This window comes from Carassius auratus, chromosome 29, assembly GCF_003368295.1.
Source record: "Carassius auratus strain Wakin chromosome 29, ASM336829v1, whole genome shotgun sequence".
Taxonomy (NCBI): domain Eukaryota; kingdom Metazoa; phylum Chordata; class Actinopteri; order Cypriniformes; family Cyprinidae; genus Carassius; species Carassius auratus.
Window position 1 is genome coordinate 2,517,669 of NC_039271.1, and position 17,328 is coordinate 2,534,996.

The 17,328-nt window shown below is 39.1% G+C and overlaps 1 pseudogene; it reads right to left on the reverse strand.

Annotated features, from left to right (window-relative positions):
- Nucleotides 1–12,260, reverse strand: part of LOC113047842 (plexin-A4-like) — a 184,668-nt pseudogene extending 172,408 nt beyond the window's left edge.
- Nucleotides 12,261–17,328: the final 5,068 nt, after the last annotated feature.

The following is a 17,328-nucleotide window of genomic DNA, read 5'->3' on the forward strand; positions in this document are numbered from 1 at the left end:
AAACAACCACGTCAATAATGAATTTATACAAGAAACACACACACAAAAAAAAAATACATATTAAAAGAACACTTTTACACAACATTAGTAATGTTAAACTAAAATAAAGTAGTAAATGAACAAATACTGGCAAACTGAATAACCTCATTGATCTACTGGTCTATCACTACTCTTGAAAAAGTAAACGAGGGATTTCCAGTTTTTAACTCCCAAATGCCTTTAGAGAAGATAAGCAGAGCTTGTAGACAAATCAGGTCTTTCCACTTTCACCTGAAGGTATACTATTCATGAGTCTCAACACATTCCCTCGTTCTCTCTTCACCTCCACATGTAAGATGAGGGCAGCTCAATTCATATCTTTGGTCAGTCACACCACGTTACAGCTGCATACTGAAACTTTTATGTGCCCTCTACTGAATTCTCTAGGTTTTTTTTATCTCTCTGCTAACTGTGAACCTTTTTTTCCCCCACACTATTTGATTGGTTTTCAATGGCATTCATGAGAGGTCACCTCTCAGTGTTTAAGAGGATGTCTTATGATCCCAACACTTGCTGTGAGACAAATGCAGTTCAGCACCTTAATTCAAAATGTTAGCCACTTCCATTGCAAATATATTCAGCACACTAGTGTTTCAGAGCAGTGCTGCTGAATCTGCACCGCTACAGCAAATATATATTTTAGCTGAGCTGTAAGCTCATGAATTGCACGTGATAAGAGAAAGATTAACCAATGTGAAATATTGCCAATAAAGAAAACAAAAACACACACACATTATATAGTTTTTTTTATTAATCAATTTAAAGTGATGTGACATTCAGCCAACTATGGTGACCCATGCTTAGAATGTGCTCTGAATTTAACCCATCCAAAGTGCACACACACAGAGCAGTGAACACACACACTATGAACACACACCCGGAGCAGTGGGCAGCCATTTATGCTGTGGCACCCAGGGAGCAGCTGGGGGTTCGATGCCTTGTTCAAGGGCACCTCAGTCGTGGTATTGCCGGCCCGAGATTCGAAACCACAACCCTAGGGTTAGGAGTCAAACTCTCTAACCACTAGGCCACGACTTCAAGCTAGTTTAAGTGTATAAAATTAAATATATTCCCTTAACTAATGTACAACATGCGCATGAAGTGACATTGCTGACATAACTAAATACACACATGGAGAAACACGCCTTAGCATACACACGAGCAGCAGCAGTGAGGGACAACGATGACGTGTGTGGTGGGGATCGATGTGGGGTGTGGATTTGATTTCTCACCCAGACTGAAGGCTTTTCCCTTCAGCTTTCCTCAAAGCAATCCTGGGGTGTTTCAGAGCCACTGATGCGGGTAATAAATCAGAGAACATAAAAGTTCATTTCCCACACAGCAGAGTCTCTAATACATTGCTGATGTGTGCTGGGCCAGCTGGAGGTGGGATCTGACTGTCATCATTGCACGCCACATATCATCAACTAAAAGGAAAGATTCAGCTGACTTGAGCATAGTTTTGTCTGTAATAATCAATGTGAGTAGATGGCAACAGCTGGCCCTACATTAGCAACTCCTTAGGTTGCTAGCTTTTTCCTTTCTATGGAACCAACAGTTTTAGCTTAAAGGCAAACTGAGCTGAATAATGATGCATTAAGGAAATGTAAAAAAAAAAACGGCTGATATGATCTCCAAAACCAATAGCCTACTCAGTCCACATTAAGATGTTGGAGACATCCACATTCATTTTGCCAACACTTTTCCAAAGCAGGGTATGTATGACCTTGGCATTGTTAAAGCCATGCTCCAAAAGCTGAACTGGAGATGACCCATCTAAAAAAAAAAAAAAAAAAAAAAAAAAAAAAAAAAAAACCTTAGTACTACTGGGGATTACTTAATTGCCCAAAATGTCCAGGATTTGGTGGTTTTCTTAATCTCACTCCCGCTGAATCTCTGACCACTGCCGCCTGCTCCCACAACATGCATTTCGCTTCCGCAATTTTCGTTTTTACTACTTTAAACATTCTAATATTGAATATAATTTTGCTGCATCAGGGAGCCACTCTCAGGATTTAAGTCCCTTTTGAATTAGCATTTGAGCTTTTCACTTTCGCAAACAAAAGCATTCAGTGCAAAGGGAGCACATCTTACAAGATCATATATTTGTCAATGAGTTCAGGATCTGCTGAGCAGCAAATACTCCAGCATGGTCTTGTCAGTCATCTATCCTTATTTTCGAACTGTGATCAGTCAAATTTGACCCCTGCAGATCTTGTTGGATGCATGAATGCCAAGTCCTAATTTTTTTTTTTTCACAGAATTGGGCTACTTGTAAACTTTTGCCATGGGTTGATTTTCCCAACTGGGTTAAAGGTTTGAAATATTGCCTAAATTACATTTGACTGAAAAATACTTGTATTGAAACATTTTGCATTCTACCCATGATAAAAGCTTCATGGACTTTTATATTAACTGTTCCCTCCTGGTGGAATGACCTGCTCAACTAAATCGGAGTCCTTAATCATTTTCTCTTTTATCTTTATTTGACCCCTTTAACTCGAACACGCTCTAATATAATTCAAATTTAAATTGTATCTGCTTGTTTTTATAAAAAAAATGTTTACCATCAAACATTTACACTCTCTATTCTAACGACTTGTTTTATTTTAATAAAAGAAAAAAGGACACTAGCATTCTCTATTCTTTCTACTTATTTTCTATACTTATTTATTAGAAATAATGACCTTCTAACACAAGCACTACCTATTCTATCTACTGGTTTTATTTTTATTTATTATAAAAACAAAAAAAAGCAAACACTCACACACACACACAAAAAAAAAAAACTTGTTACGTATACATTTAAGAGAAACCCCGCCCACGAACTCTGCTCCCCCACTGTCCTCATTTTGGAATGTTAAAATATGGTCACCCTAATAAGGTTTTAATACTCAATCAGTACAGTTCAAACAGCATTGGATGAACCGGACCTGCAAGATTAACTTCTTAGACATGAATGCCTGATAAATCACAAGCTTAGAACGGATTATTATAAAGCGTTAAACTGTGTTTTTAATTCATGTGTGTGCGTGAGGGGGATGAAATAATCTTGGGATTGTGGACCTGATACACACAACTGGATTCAACATTGGTAATCCAACTTATACCCTACCATTCTCCACACACAAACGCACATTCATCTCAGTGTTCCTTAAAGAGATATTTCACCCAAAAATGAAAATTATCCCATGATTTACTCACCTTTAAGCCATTCTAAGTGCATATGACATTCTTCTTTCAGACGAACACAATCAAAGTTATATTAAATAATGTCCAGGTTAATACATGCTTCATAATGGGAGTGGATGGTAGCAGAAAATTTGAAGTCCAAAAAGTTGCACCCACCCATTATAAAAAGAACTCCACATGGCTCCAGGGGGTTAATAAAGGCCTTCTGAAGCAAAGCAATGCGATTGTGTAAGGAAATATTCATATTTACAACTTTATAAGCCTTAACCTCTAACTTCTGTTACCTGTCACACACACGTTAACGAGAGAGTGGCGTCCAACAGAAGACATAGAACGTAGGCAAATGTGATGATGAATACAGAAGTGATGAACGTTGAACCACATTATTAAATAATGTCCAGGTTAATACATGCTTCATAATGGGAGTGGATGGTAGCAGAAAATTTGAAGTCCAAAAAGTTGCACCCACCCATTATAAAAAGAACTCCACATGGCTCCAGGGGGTTAATAAAGGCCTTCTGAAGCAAAGCAATGCGATTGTGTAAGGAAATATTCATATTTACAACTTTATAAGCCTTAACCTCTAACTTCTGTTACCTGTCACACACACGTTAACGAGAGAGTGGCGTCCAACAGAAGACATAGAACGTAGGCAAATGTGATGATGAATACAGAAGTGATGAACGTTGAACCACAGAGGACGGAGCCAAAAAAAAAAAATTATAAAGTTGTAAATATGAATGTGAATTCTAACACACCCGAACTGCAGCAACTGTCAGTAGCTTTTCCTTTAAATCTAGCATTCTGAAGGCAGATGTGTGCAGATTCAAAGCCTAAAATAAATCACTGCCCCATTGAAGTCAATTCTTGACTTCAACAGCTTGGAAACACATTGTAATAGCCAGCGAGGCTGAAAAGCACAGTTTTAAAGAATCTGTCAGCTCCGCCTCTTCTTGGAGAAAACCCATTTTCTTACAGACTCACACAAGTGATAAATCACTGCCTCAACATTAACTGTAAGACCAAAGGGAAGAATGGACATAGACAGAGAAAATAGAGATAGAAATGGTTTCCCAAAAGGTCAAGAAAAACAACTAAAATTGTGCCTCTACCAAAGCAAAAAAAAACATATTGTGTGTGTATATTCTTAGAACGACAAGAGATGACTAAAATAACATCAGCAACACAAGTAAAAAAAAGTCAGCTGGTATAATCACAAGGCAGAAGAGCACTTAAGAGCAAGGGAACAATTTCTGCATGCATGGAATTTGATTGGATTTCTCCTCCCCATGCAAAACAAATGAATTTACCTTGTATTTCAAGACTGTTTATATTCGCACTATTGTGATAATTACAGCTGGTTTTTGAGGAATCATACTGCGAGTCAAGTCAATATCTGCTTATGTAAATTCTTAGTTAAGTTAAGTTAATCAGACAACCATAGAGCTCAAGAAATGACTCACTCATTTCTCCCTCACACTCAAAAATGCATTATTTCTTTACTTCCCACTCCAAGGGTCAATGGACTAGATGCATCCATAAAGGCAAAAGCAATGCAATGGCACATAACCATCACGGTGTCTGCACTGCACCAGGTTTCCTGGTCAACCATTCAAATGACACAGATGTTTGCATGAGCATACACACAGACCCATGAGCATACAGCGTGAGTGAAGATGTCACACTGGTAATGGCCTGGAGGCAAACCGTCATGGGTGTCATATGCAGAGATAATGAAGAACAAGAGACACATAGAAGTTTCTTTGATGAGGGCTAACAGTGATGTGCTCGCTTCCAACCATATACGTGTGAGTGGACAGATGAGCTATTGTCCACCGCTGGTAGATTATACACCACTCAAGCGTTGCAAGTGGTTACAAAAAAACATATTCAACTGAGCCTCTTTAATATGCATTTTATACAAATCAAAATGTGGTCCACGGTTGCCTGTGTAATCACTGCCTGAACTTTTTGCCACAACTTTATCATTGAATGAGCAGCGGATGCCACTGCACCCAGCTTTCCCCGCCTGGCCTGACGCCAGTGCTCTTCTCCTCCTCATCTGTGTGCAGTAGTCAGGACAGGAAGATAGCACTCCATTCTGTTTTCTATTTACCTTCCTCCCTCATTCTGTTTGTCAGTGCCCTTGGAGTAAACACGCAAGGCTGCTTTCGAGACTTTTCAGCAGGGGCTTCTGTGGTTTGGGATGAAGGAAACTTAATCCATTCCTCTTTTCTTTCCCTCTCTGCAGTTGGTCAGGCTGTTTAGTTTGATTTTCTACATGCTTAACCGCGTCACATTTCTTGTGTGAGTAAATCCAAGGGGTCTTGGGGAGCATGCATGACCGCTCCCCAGAAACTAAATCACACTGACACTGGAAAAGTGGAAATAACCTGTGTGTTCACCACATTTACCTTCCTTTTTTACTCTAAGAGGATGTTCTGTTCCATAGCACTGCAGTGACATGAATCACTCTGACAAGATTCTAATATCACCTTCGTTCATGTTAACCGCACCAAATAAGATGACTTGTGAAGCGCGTCCAATGAGGGTTTGAAAAGGCTTATCTTGAAGGAGCTTGGAAGAATGTGGGATGGCAAGGGCACAAAATGCTGCTGGGGAGGAACATGAGAAATGTCTTGTCTTCATCCCTGTAATGTTTGGAAAAACAACACCACTCATAATCCTGAAACTTCTGGACTTCTATAAAGGATGAAGGAAGCTTAATACTCAGCATTCGATGTCCAATTCGATTATTTAATGGGCAACGAAATGAACCATGCAGATTTAGGAGACAAAGTTTAATTACTCCCCTTGAATTTGATCAATGCTCATGATGAGAGACTCACTGGCGCCCTCTAGCTCACACTGCAGTTGTGATTTGTATGTGTACATCTGTGTGGGGGGAGGTACAATAAGAGGGATAATGGAACTAAAAAGTCATGTTTCCATGGGAACACATATAGATGCGTGAGTGGGTGGCAGAGGGACCAAAGCTTACAGATACAACGTAGATGCTTATTGGACAGTACACAGAAAGAAACTCACATACACATTCACATTTTATACACAAATGCAACTACACACTTCTGAGCTTCAATGCATCTGTTATATAGTATAGACATTCACAACATGGTTGCAGTTTGCTGAATGGATGCACCTGTGCCTACAGAAATCAAAAGAGTGAAAAACATGTTAGTTTGTCTAGTCCAATGATTATGGGGAATTAAAATCAACGTTGGCAATCCAGAATGCATAAACGTCAAAAGACAAACATACTATGGTCTATCTCCCAGACAAACACTAAACAGACTGAAACCAAAGTCAACAGGAAATTGACTCAACTCAAAACAGGAGTACATTTCCTTCAAAAGACAAATTAACGGTCCTAACAGCAAATGACAAATGCATTTTAATGGAATATAAAGGTTGCTGACATCCTGAACACAACTGGTAAATAAAAAGTTGTAAAACCAGTGGAAGATGGAATCATTATGATCTTCTTAGAAAATATTTTCTCTCGCTTTGCAAAAACAAGAAATCTTGCTTAAAACGCATACAGATTTGCTGACACTCTGATGCCACTTTAAAACAGAGATTTAAGGTGGACGTTTCAAATTGCGAGTTCAACTACAAAAGGAATAAGATACATATGCCTGTCTGCAGATTTCAAATCATTTCATGCATCTGAAACAAAACTAATCTATTACCCGTCACGTATGGCTTAGCAGAGGCAACTACAAAAGCAATCATAGAGGGATGATTTCAATATAATCCTCCAGACCTAACCCATGGGAAGATCTGCTACAGAAATACTCTGTTCTGCTCTCTTTCTTCTCTTAAATTATTGAAACTACACTTCGGAAAGGTCACATCACCAAGTTCATCTTAATAATGTTTCAAATTTGGAACGTCCCAAATCCCTGTTCACACTGACGCTACACTGACAGCTGCTAGCAGCATTCCTGCTACTGGATGGCTTAACATTATTGGTGGGCTGCATAATGGGCCATAGCTTTTGAAAATCTGATCATAAATGAGATTTAAAAAAAAAAAAAACCAATATGACTAGGAATAAATTTTCTTGTTGCTGAAATGAATTGCAGAAAAAAAAAAAAAAAAAACGCTTAAACATACAGCAAATTGCAGCAGCACATAATGTATCATCATGAACAAGGCAAACAATCATTATGCATAAAACCATTCAGAATACAGACAACATTGGACATGGCTTTCGAGCAACTCTCATTGAAATCCCAATGACTTTCGGTTGCTTTTCTGCCCCAAAATTATGTCAGCGAGAACATGGCTTAAGGTGCACATTGGTGTTAGTTCAAGGATTTGAACATTGAACTTTTGGGTTACTAGTGGTCGACCGTTATTGGTTTTCTGAAAGCCGATGCCGATATCTTAGCCTTGCCTTTATAACCCTAGTCCTTTCAGTTCAGTTTTGTCGGGTTTACCAGTTACTTACATGCGTTTTCCTCCTTTTCTCCATGTTGGAGTTACCCACTATGTTGGATTAATAAAGACTGTTTTGATTATTCTCGGCTCGGTGTTCCTTATGGCAGTGTAGCATGACTAACACTGTAACCAACAGGGCACTCGTAATCTGGGAAGTTTGTGTGCATTGGGAATCATATAAAAGGCAAGTTAACACTCATTTTCCAAGAATAAATAAACATAGTTTGAAACCACAAGTTTAAAGTTGATCGCACTTCCCCAGTGAAGCGAATCCCTCCTCCTGTCCGTATTCAATTCGCACGAATGAATGCGATATTGCATAGCTTGTCAGTGATGTACGACTCCATCTATTAAATGCTGCTTGATTTGAAATCAGGTGATGGCGATTTAGCGGTGATCACGGAACCGGATTTACTGACTAGATGATCATATCGTTAGATATATCGCCCAGCCCTACTGCAAAGTTTGTGAAATTAAAATTTTCATTAAAGGTTTGTTTAAATGATATGCATATTTGCTGAATGCTAATGGCAAATGAGAAAGTATAATGTTTGCCTTTCTATTACTAATCGTATATTAACAATTGTTATAATACTTTTTGTATACCTTTTAATTAATTTGTTCAACATTTCTATCTGATAAGGCCGACTTCTATCTGTATTAGGCAGAACTGACGACGACAGCGAACAAGGGGGCGAATGTGTGCCCTGTGCTCTGGCGCTGCAGTTCTCAGCAACATCAAAATAAGTTAGTACTTCTAGTAATAACACCACATAAATGTCAAAATCTACGCTTTCTCTTGCTAAATTCCCAAATGAGGTGCTAGTGAAAATTACACATGGAAACAACAGAAACACTGTAAACTAGGATTACACGGCCAGCCCACAGTTTTGTAATGGGGCTCACGTGTGCAACACTGGTGACAGGAAGCAGAGTTTCTCACTGGTGGAAATCACTCTCTCCTCATTATCCACACAGACAAACGTGCTCACGTACACATCAGCAACGCACACACGTGGGACATGGGAGATGCACAGCAGGAGTCTATTCTGAAGATGTCACAAGCAGACAGAACTGTCACTCGCAATTCACACGTTTACCTACATAAAATCCCATTCAGTTGCACATAGAACCACTCATGACATGAGCATATGTGCATATTCATAAACAGATCTGCAATAAGAAACGGTCTCTCTATGTTCCTAACACAAATATTTAAGGTGTAAATAAACTTATTCATGTTGGCTACTGCATCTGGATATTATACTTAACACTTTGTGACGATACAAGCAAGAAAAGCCACTGGAAATATTATATATGCACCAGTATACTGTATTAAATGCAGATAAAGTTAAAAGCACTTGTATATCAAACTTTGTGTAAAGAGCTTACAAATAGAAGTTAAATTTAGCAAAAAAGAAAAAATAAAGATAAAAAAAAAAGTCAAGTAGATTTGCTATATAGTATATTATATGAATAAAAAGATAATGCTTGATATAGTACATATCCCACTGGCAGTGTAATAATGCAGTTTACACAGCTTTATTAATTAGACGATGCCATTATATTGCCATTATTCTCACCATAACTGCATCAATCAGCAATTAAAACAGAGCAATAGACAAACTCAAATACATATGCTGCGTCTTGGAAGAAAGCAAAACCTTAACCTGATTAGCTGGTCCAACCAATCAGCAACCAATAAGAACAGAAGGGGCGGCTCTTCTTTGGAAATGTAGACAGAGATAGTCATTCATCCTCATGTCAGCTGCTCTGAGTACCTACTGAAAAGTGAAGATACTCTTACATTTTAGCCCAAGCCAGTGGACTCTCATCCAAACAGCTATATTTCTAATATTTGATTAAGTCTCACTCTCATATCATTATGCCATGTTTTCATTCACTGCATTCCGTATTCCAATCCATCTCTAAGCCTATCTCTAACTATGGCCAAGAAGAAAAATATTTTTAAAAAATGTCAGCATTGTATTCATCCTTGCTGATAGCACTGTGTTTAAGGTCTCTGAAAGCTCTCTCGGGGTAGAAAGACAGGCAGACTGTCACGCATTCAAGGCTGAAACAACACTGGACCACACTGAAATAATTAAGTTTCATGTTTTATCACACTCTGATGGTACTTGCCGTTTCTCCTTGAAACTCAGGGGCACTGAGGCAAAAGAATGCATTGAGTTCTTAACACAATCATCCACATAATACAACTCCTGAGATAACAACACCTACACTTTTAACAAACGGATGCACAAACAAAAGAAGCCATATCGTTGCCTTGCAGGTGCATGCAAATGCACACACATACTGGCATTCACTTATTACTTTAGTCTATTAAAATGCAAGCCATAATTGGCCAAATGCAGACACAATGTACACTCACAGTACAAAAGCTTTGTTTCCTATTAGTCTCTAAAGAGAACAAAATCCATTCAGTTCACTAAAACTTAAATACTTCATTAACACAATCTTCATAATTCATAATTCATACGCAGAAACCTCCAGATAGAGTCAGCGACTGTGCAATCTGTGAAGTCCCATTACGAATAGAATCCTTACTAAAATACCACTCACCACAAGTGTGTGAACTCCTCTGATTACTTTAGACTCCAGTACAAACCCCACAGACTCACACTCTCAGCTGACAAAAGAGGAGTATAACAAAACCGTTTTCGTTTCAGTCAGCTATAACCTTCCAGTTAAAAGGTTTTCAAACAGCAGTGATGCGTTACTGAAGATGATGCTCAAGCTGTGAGGGCAGAGGACTGGAGATGTGTCCACTGGACAAACTGAACATCAGAAACATGCGTTAGATGACGTGTCCTCAGCTGATCTATGCTGCATTAAGGCAACCACAGGGGTTTGCAGTTGTATTGCTCTGAGACACAAGGCAATGGCTCCATTGGAGTAAAGGATTAATTAGCTGACTCTGGTTTAACATGTTAATTAGGGGAAACTCTTGATCCATTCTTAATTGCAACGGTGTATGTAAATAGACCAGCATAAACAATGCTGATGATAGATCACATATAATAGCAGCTCATTCCCCACACTGCGCCGTCAGTTAATGCGCACGCAACTCAAAGAGCAAGTAACGTTACCGCTCTTTAGTTAACGCTCTCGCGGTACAGCCGCGTGCCTATAACGGGCTCTTTTTGCTTTAGACTTTTAATAACAGTCCCATGCACGCTGTTTATAGCGTTTCATTTCTGGCCAGCCATGCAGATTGCTTCCAAAACAGTGCTTTTGCGGAGAAACATGTGCGCAAAATAATGAATGCTAAATGCATCAGCTATACTTTCTATCATAAATCACGACTTAAGCCTTGTATGAGGAGACAAACTGAACAACATAGTCTAAACGCTTTAAGCAGACTACCTATATAAATTGTCATTTACTCAACCTCATGTTGTTCCGAGCATTATGACTTTCTTCCGTAGAACACAAGATATGATGTTAGGCACAATATTAATGATTGACAGCCTCAGTCACCATATAATGAAAGTGACAGATGAAGGAGGCTGGCATTATACCAAACATCTAGTAACCAGAAAGTAAACGAGGGTTTGGAACAACATGAGGTTGAGCAAACGATGACAATACTTATCATTTTTGGGTGAACTATCCCTTTAAGATTCGTATGTGCTTGTGTGCTTTTCATAAATAACTGCGTATTTTAAATTTGCAGTTTAAAACGGTCCCCATATCCTATTCTCCGTTTTAAACGTAAAAGCTCCAGGGAGTAAAATCTCACACAATTCTGTAACGCACGGGTGCGGATGCTGCATTGCCCTCCTCACAGTACGCCCTTATACTAGGCTACATAGCAGGTAAAACGCCTCGCTTACCTGCACAAATAACATTTCCCCACGCATTATTCTGTTAAATAACAAGTTCAATATGTAAAACGCCAATCCCGTTCCACGGTTGTCCCGTGTCAAGCGCTTACCTGTTCTTGCTGCGGATTTCACCTCACCGCCGCAGTCGCGCTCACACTGCGGATGATAGACACCTTTACAGGAATCCCAACTCACTCCACAAATACAGCCAGACGCCGTTTTAAAACACTCGAGTATCACAGACACTTAAATTTATCGAAAAGATCCTCCGCGTTTAATCTCCTCGGGAAGAGACGACAGACAAGCTGCAGAATCCCATCAACGACTAAGCCGAAGTGCTGGTGACCGTTAAAACTGCCGCTCGCTCTATAGTTTCCATCGTGACGTGCTGTTTGGCAGAATTTAAAGCGCGCTAAAACGGCAACTGGAATTCCGCGTGCAGCAGATGAGGGACGGAACGCGCCGTGCGAATGCGCGCTGCAGTCAGAGAGGCTGTTTCGGAGTTTGCTGGTTCGCAGCTGACTCCCAAGTAACCAGAGGAGAGGCGTGAGACAGTGGCTTTCCGGTGAGACGCAGCGACTGTCTTGTTTCACAAACCCTTCTGACTTCTCGCCCGCAGTGACATCCCGAGTCTGGCCGCTGATTGGGCTAATTGTAAAATCTTATTGGCTGCAATCAGCGCGCGCGGCTGGCATGAATGAGGCATATGCTGCACCCCAGTGTCTTCTTATGTGTCTATAATACACGCATTACACAGTGGAACGGATTTGGGGGAAACACTGGTGAATATAACACTGCGGACAGAATGGTTTACGGATTTGAATATCTAATCGACAAGATGATTTGGAGATTAGGATGTAAACATGTTATACAAACATTATGTCAGGTGATTAGCTTTAAACTCATTTATTTACGCTCATTATTTTATCCATCCGCGATTAATCAGACTAAACAGATTCGTAAATAAATCAATCCAAGAAGTGAGAATGTTAATACAAAATGAACATGCTAATGGATATGAACTCTTGGAGTTACAATTAAAAATTCTACAGATGCTTCATAGAATTACGTTGCAGACATAAAATATAGTCCAGCAGGTGTCTATGACCTTTGGCTGATTTTTGCATAACTTTAATTACCAATAATCTGACAATCTTTTCCACTTTGCTGTAAAGTGGGCTACTTGTTGGAATCATGATATGCTTGATTCACTGCAATATTCCTGAACGCAAAGGTCTCAAAACACTGCCTCACAGCTCCACCTGCAGGCCCATACTGCATCCAAATTCCATCTGCTTGCCTGCCACAGACAGACCCCTCATGCAATCTACAATCCTGGTCCTGAAGGACTCCAAACGCTATACATTTTGGATGTCTTTCTTATTTGACACCCATTTCAGGACATTAAGCCTCCAGTAATGAGGAGTCTTGCCAAATAGCACAAGCCATTCATTTCTAAAGACAACAATCTTCTGTAATTGTCTTGTGTTCATTCCTGAAGACAGCAGTCGGCTCAGATCTTGATGAATCTAAATCTCGTTTGTTTGTAAAATGCTGAAATGCAAACCAGGCTTGTGTTCTTCTTTAAGGTAAACTCTTCTCCCCGATTGTTTTTTAAACATTTAAATAGTTTTTCAAATAGTTTGGCTTAATTGGCTTATTTAACAAAACTTTACTAGCACAGCATGAGCCATTTCCTAAATTCAGTGCAGAAAGTGGGGCATACATGAGAGGCCCGTGGGAACATTTGGAAAGTCCCTCCGGTGCATCAAGTATTTGGGAGAGACGAACTAATGAACTGTTTTAAGGCAACAATGGTGGTGTTTTGGGTTAATGTTAAGGATTTAGTGTTTCAATGTTTAACATATAATTACTTGGGGATAGTAAAGATGCTCTGGTCATCCAGTGGGTCGATTCTTTCCAATTATCCAATTTAACTAAATGAATAGTTGAAGGAAGTGGTAGATCTTAATGAGTTAGCATGGCCTTGTGCTTGTTCTGCATGCACGGAGAAACTAAAAACAAATAGATTTTAGGATATTTAAATACAAGCTTGCCACTGAGCAATCAATCTTAAATGGCCAATAATCAATGCACACGTCTTTGGTATAATGATGATAAATGCTCAAGTTGTGTTGACCCAAATGAATACAGTTCCAAAGTCACTATGGTCAATTTCAAAGCCATTTTACACCATGGGCAATATTATTTATGGGCTGTCAATGAAAAGACAGGATTTATAGTGTCTGCCTTCATAAATGTGTCCACCCTCTTATTGGATGCTTTGTGTGTGTTTCAAGACTGATTTCTGTCTGATGAACATCCTTTCGAGAACAGCGTCCCTGTCATTGCTGTATACAAGACCTCATCTGTTCTCACGATCTATCTGCCATCAGCCGTGTGTCAGAATACCAGGCTGGACAATTCTTATGCCTTTTTTACAGCTTGATATTATGGGCACTATTATGAGGAAGAGCTACATTTCCAGGTTAGTGTTGTCAAATCTTTGAAAGGTATCAGATTTTTATTTGAGGTATGAAGTAAAGTAGCAAGTAAAGCAGGCATGCATGAACAGAATTCTGTTTGGTTTTGTTATCTGTCTCTGTTTTTACAGACATATTCCTGTTGATTCATAGTCTCACATTGATTACAAAAAGGTCAATTTCTTTAAAGATGACAGTTCTTTCAATAGTATGGGATCCTTTAAAAATAAGTACTGATTACTTGTACACTGGCAGAAATTCAATCTGTACACACCAATTTTTCAATTATTTTACCATATATATAGAAACATATATACATACAAGCTGATTTTTTTCTTTTCCATTTTATCTTCTATTTTTTTATTAACATTTTATATAATTTTTTACTAATATTTGTCATGCCATCTTTTATTAAGGTACAATTTTCCAATAAACCCCAAAACTGCATGCAAAAAAACTAAACAAAATAAACTAAGTCACTATACATGAGCTCAGCTTATCGGAGGTCCAGATTTTGCAGTTTTGTAGAGGTTTGCTACACAGGACCACAAACAGATAAGATAATACTTGTCCACTAGATGAACGTGTGGTTTCATTTCACTATCATGCTCCGATGTCTCAATGTGGCCTCACAACAATGATTTCACCAGTCTGCTGAATTTGGACGCCTATATGAGATTCCTTTGTGTATTCATGACTGTTGTCACTGTTCCTCGCACACAGCTGGTCACTCTATCCTCTCGGTCAATGGCAATCATTGTGTGTGTCTCATTGTGTGTGCAGTGGCCGAAGTCAGACAGTCTCATCTGGAGGGATGGTTTATTACAGAGGGAGATATACTCAAGGAAAGCTGCAAAGATCCCGGGGCCCTCAGACGCACACATGAAGACTTCCATGAGAAGTTGCCCTTCGTCATAACCCGTTATCATTTGCATGGCTGAGACGCAGCAAGTGTCTGTTACCCAAGGCTGTGGTGATAAGCCCAAGTTACAAACACAGACTTCAAACTTTTACAGGAGAATCTCTGGAATATTCTTCCACCTCAGGCTATTCAATCACGCCTGCTGAACGGGAGGTTATCTTCGTACATGGTCTTGTCACTGGCAGCAATGTGTGCAATCACAGCACAAGGGCTGCTTCACCAACTCTTGTTTTGTGGTTTGGTTCTTCTAAATGATGTTTCTCTCTGGCGGTTTAAGAAAGCCTATTTCCTATCATTCAAGAGCCTATACTGCAAAGTTATTCCAAAAGGATTTTTGACAACAAATACTGAAATAAATAGACATGTTTCTTTGTTTAAATTTGAACTAAAATCATTCTTCCTATTGTCTTCAAGTATTGATTGATAATTTATTTATTTATTGTTAAAGTTAATATGATATTAAAATGGACTTTGTAATTTGTTGCTATAATCTATGCACTTTATTTTTAACATAAAAGGAGGTGCAGGTATTTTTAACTTGAATGAGCAAGGCTAACAACTCACAATTGGTCAGGCTGCATTCTGGTACGCAAAATGAAATATTTAACATTACAGAATTAAAATAGACTGAGCATGACAACTGACACTGATTTAAGCTCAAGCATGTCCCTCCACACACTGTCAACCTCTGCATGTAATACTGTTTTGTCAAAACAAAGATAACAGGTGCATCTCCGTAAATTAGAATGTCGTGGAAAAGTTTACTTTACTATTTCAACTCAAATTGTGAAACTTGTGTATTAAATAAATTCAATGCACACAGACTGAAGTAGTTTTATGCCTTTGGTTCTTATAATTGTGATGATTTCGGCTCACGTTTAACAAAAACCCACCAATTCACTATCTCAACAAATTAGAATACTTCATTAGACAAATAATAAAAAAAACAATTTGGTAAATGTTAGTTTATTGTACTTGTACTCAATACTTGGTAGGGGCTCCTTTTGCTTTAATTACTGCCTCAGTTCAGCGTGGCATGGAGGTGATCAGATTGTGGCTCTGCTGAGGTGGTCTGGAAGCCCAGGTTTCTTTGACAGTGGCCTTCAGCTCATCTGCATTGTTTGGTCTCTTGTTTCTCATTTTCCTCTCGATAATACCCAATAGATTCTTTATGAGGTTCAGGTCTGGTGAGTTTGCTGGCCAGTCAAGCACACCAACACCATGGTCATTTTGGCAGTGTGGGCATGTGCCAAATCTTGCTGGAAAATGAAATCAGCATCTTCAAAAAGCTGGTCAGCAGAAGGAAGCATGAAGTGCTCCAAGATTTCTTGGTAAACAGGTGCAGTAACTTTGGTTTTCAAAAAACACTATGGATCAACACCGGCAGATGACATTGCACCCCAAATCATCACAGACTGTGGAAACTTAACACTGGACTTCAAGCAACTTGGGCTATGAGCTTCTCTACCCTTCCTCCAGACTCTAGGACCTTGGTTTCCAAATGAAATTCAAGACTTGCTCTCATCTGAAAAGAGGACTTTGGACCACTGGGCAACAGTCCAGTTCTTCTTCTCCTTAGCCCAGGTAAGACGCCTCTGACGTTGTCTGTGGTTCAGGAGTGGCTTAACAAGAGGAATACAACAACTGTAGCCAAATTCCTTGACACGTCTGTATGCCTTGACCCCAGCCTCAGTCCATTCCTTGTGCTGTTCTCTCAGTTGGTTGTGCATCTTTTTCTTCCACACTTTTTCCTTCGACTCAACTTTCTGTTAACATGCTTGGATACAGCACTCTGTGAATAGCCAGCTTCTTTGGCAATTGATGTTTGTGGCTTACCTTTCTTGTGAAGGGTGTCAATGATTGTTTTCTGGACAACTATCAGATCAGCAGTCTTCCCCGTGATTGTGTAGCCTAGTGAACCAAACTGAGAGACCATTTTGAAGGCTCAGGAAACATTTGCAGGTGTTTTGAATTGATTAGATGATATGGCATGTCACCATATTCTAATTTCCTGAGATAGTGAATTGGTGGGTTTTTGTTAAATGTGAGCCCAAATCATCACAATTAAAAGAACAAAAGACTTAAACTACTTCAGTCTGTGTGCATTGAATTTATTTAATACATGAGTTTCACAATTTAAGTTGAATTACCACAACATTCTAATTTATTGAGATGCACCTGTACAAACCACCTAAAAAACAATGTTGCGACCAGAATATTACATAAAATTCATAAAAAAAAGCTTAAAATAAATGTGTACTGTATATTGTATAGTTAGAGAAGCCATTTATCACATGGTCAGGACATTACACTTCTGCTTAAAACTTATAGAAAGTCAGCAATCATTATTCAATTAAAATACAACTAACAACTAACTGTT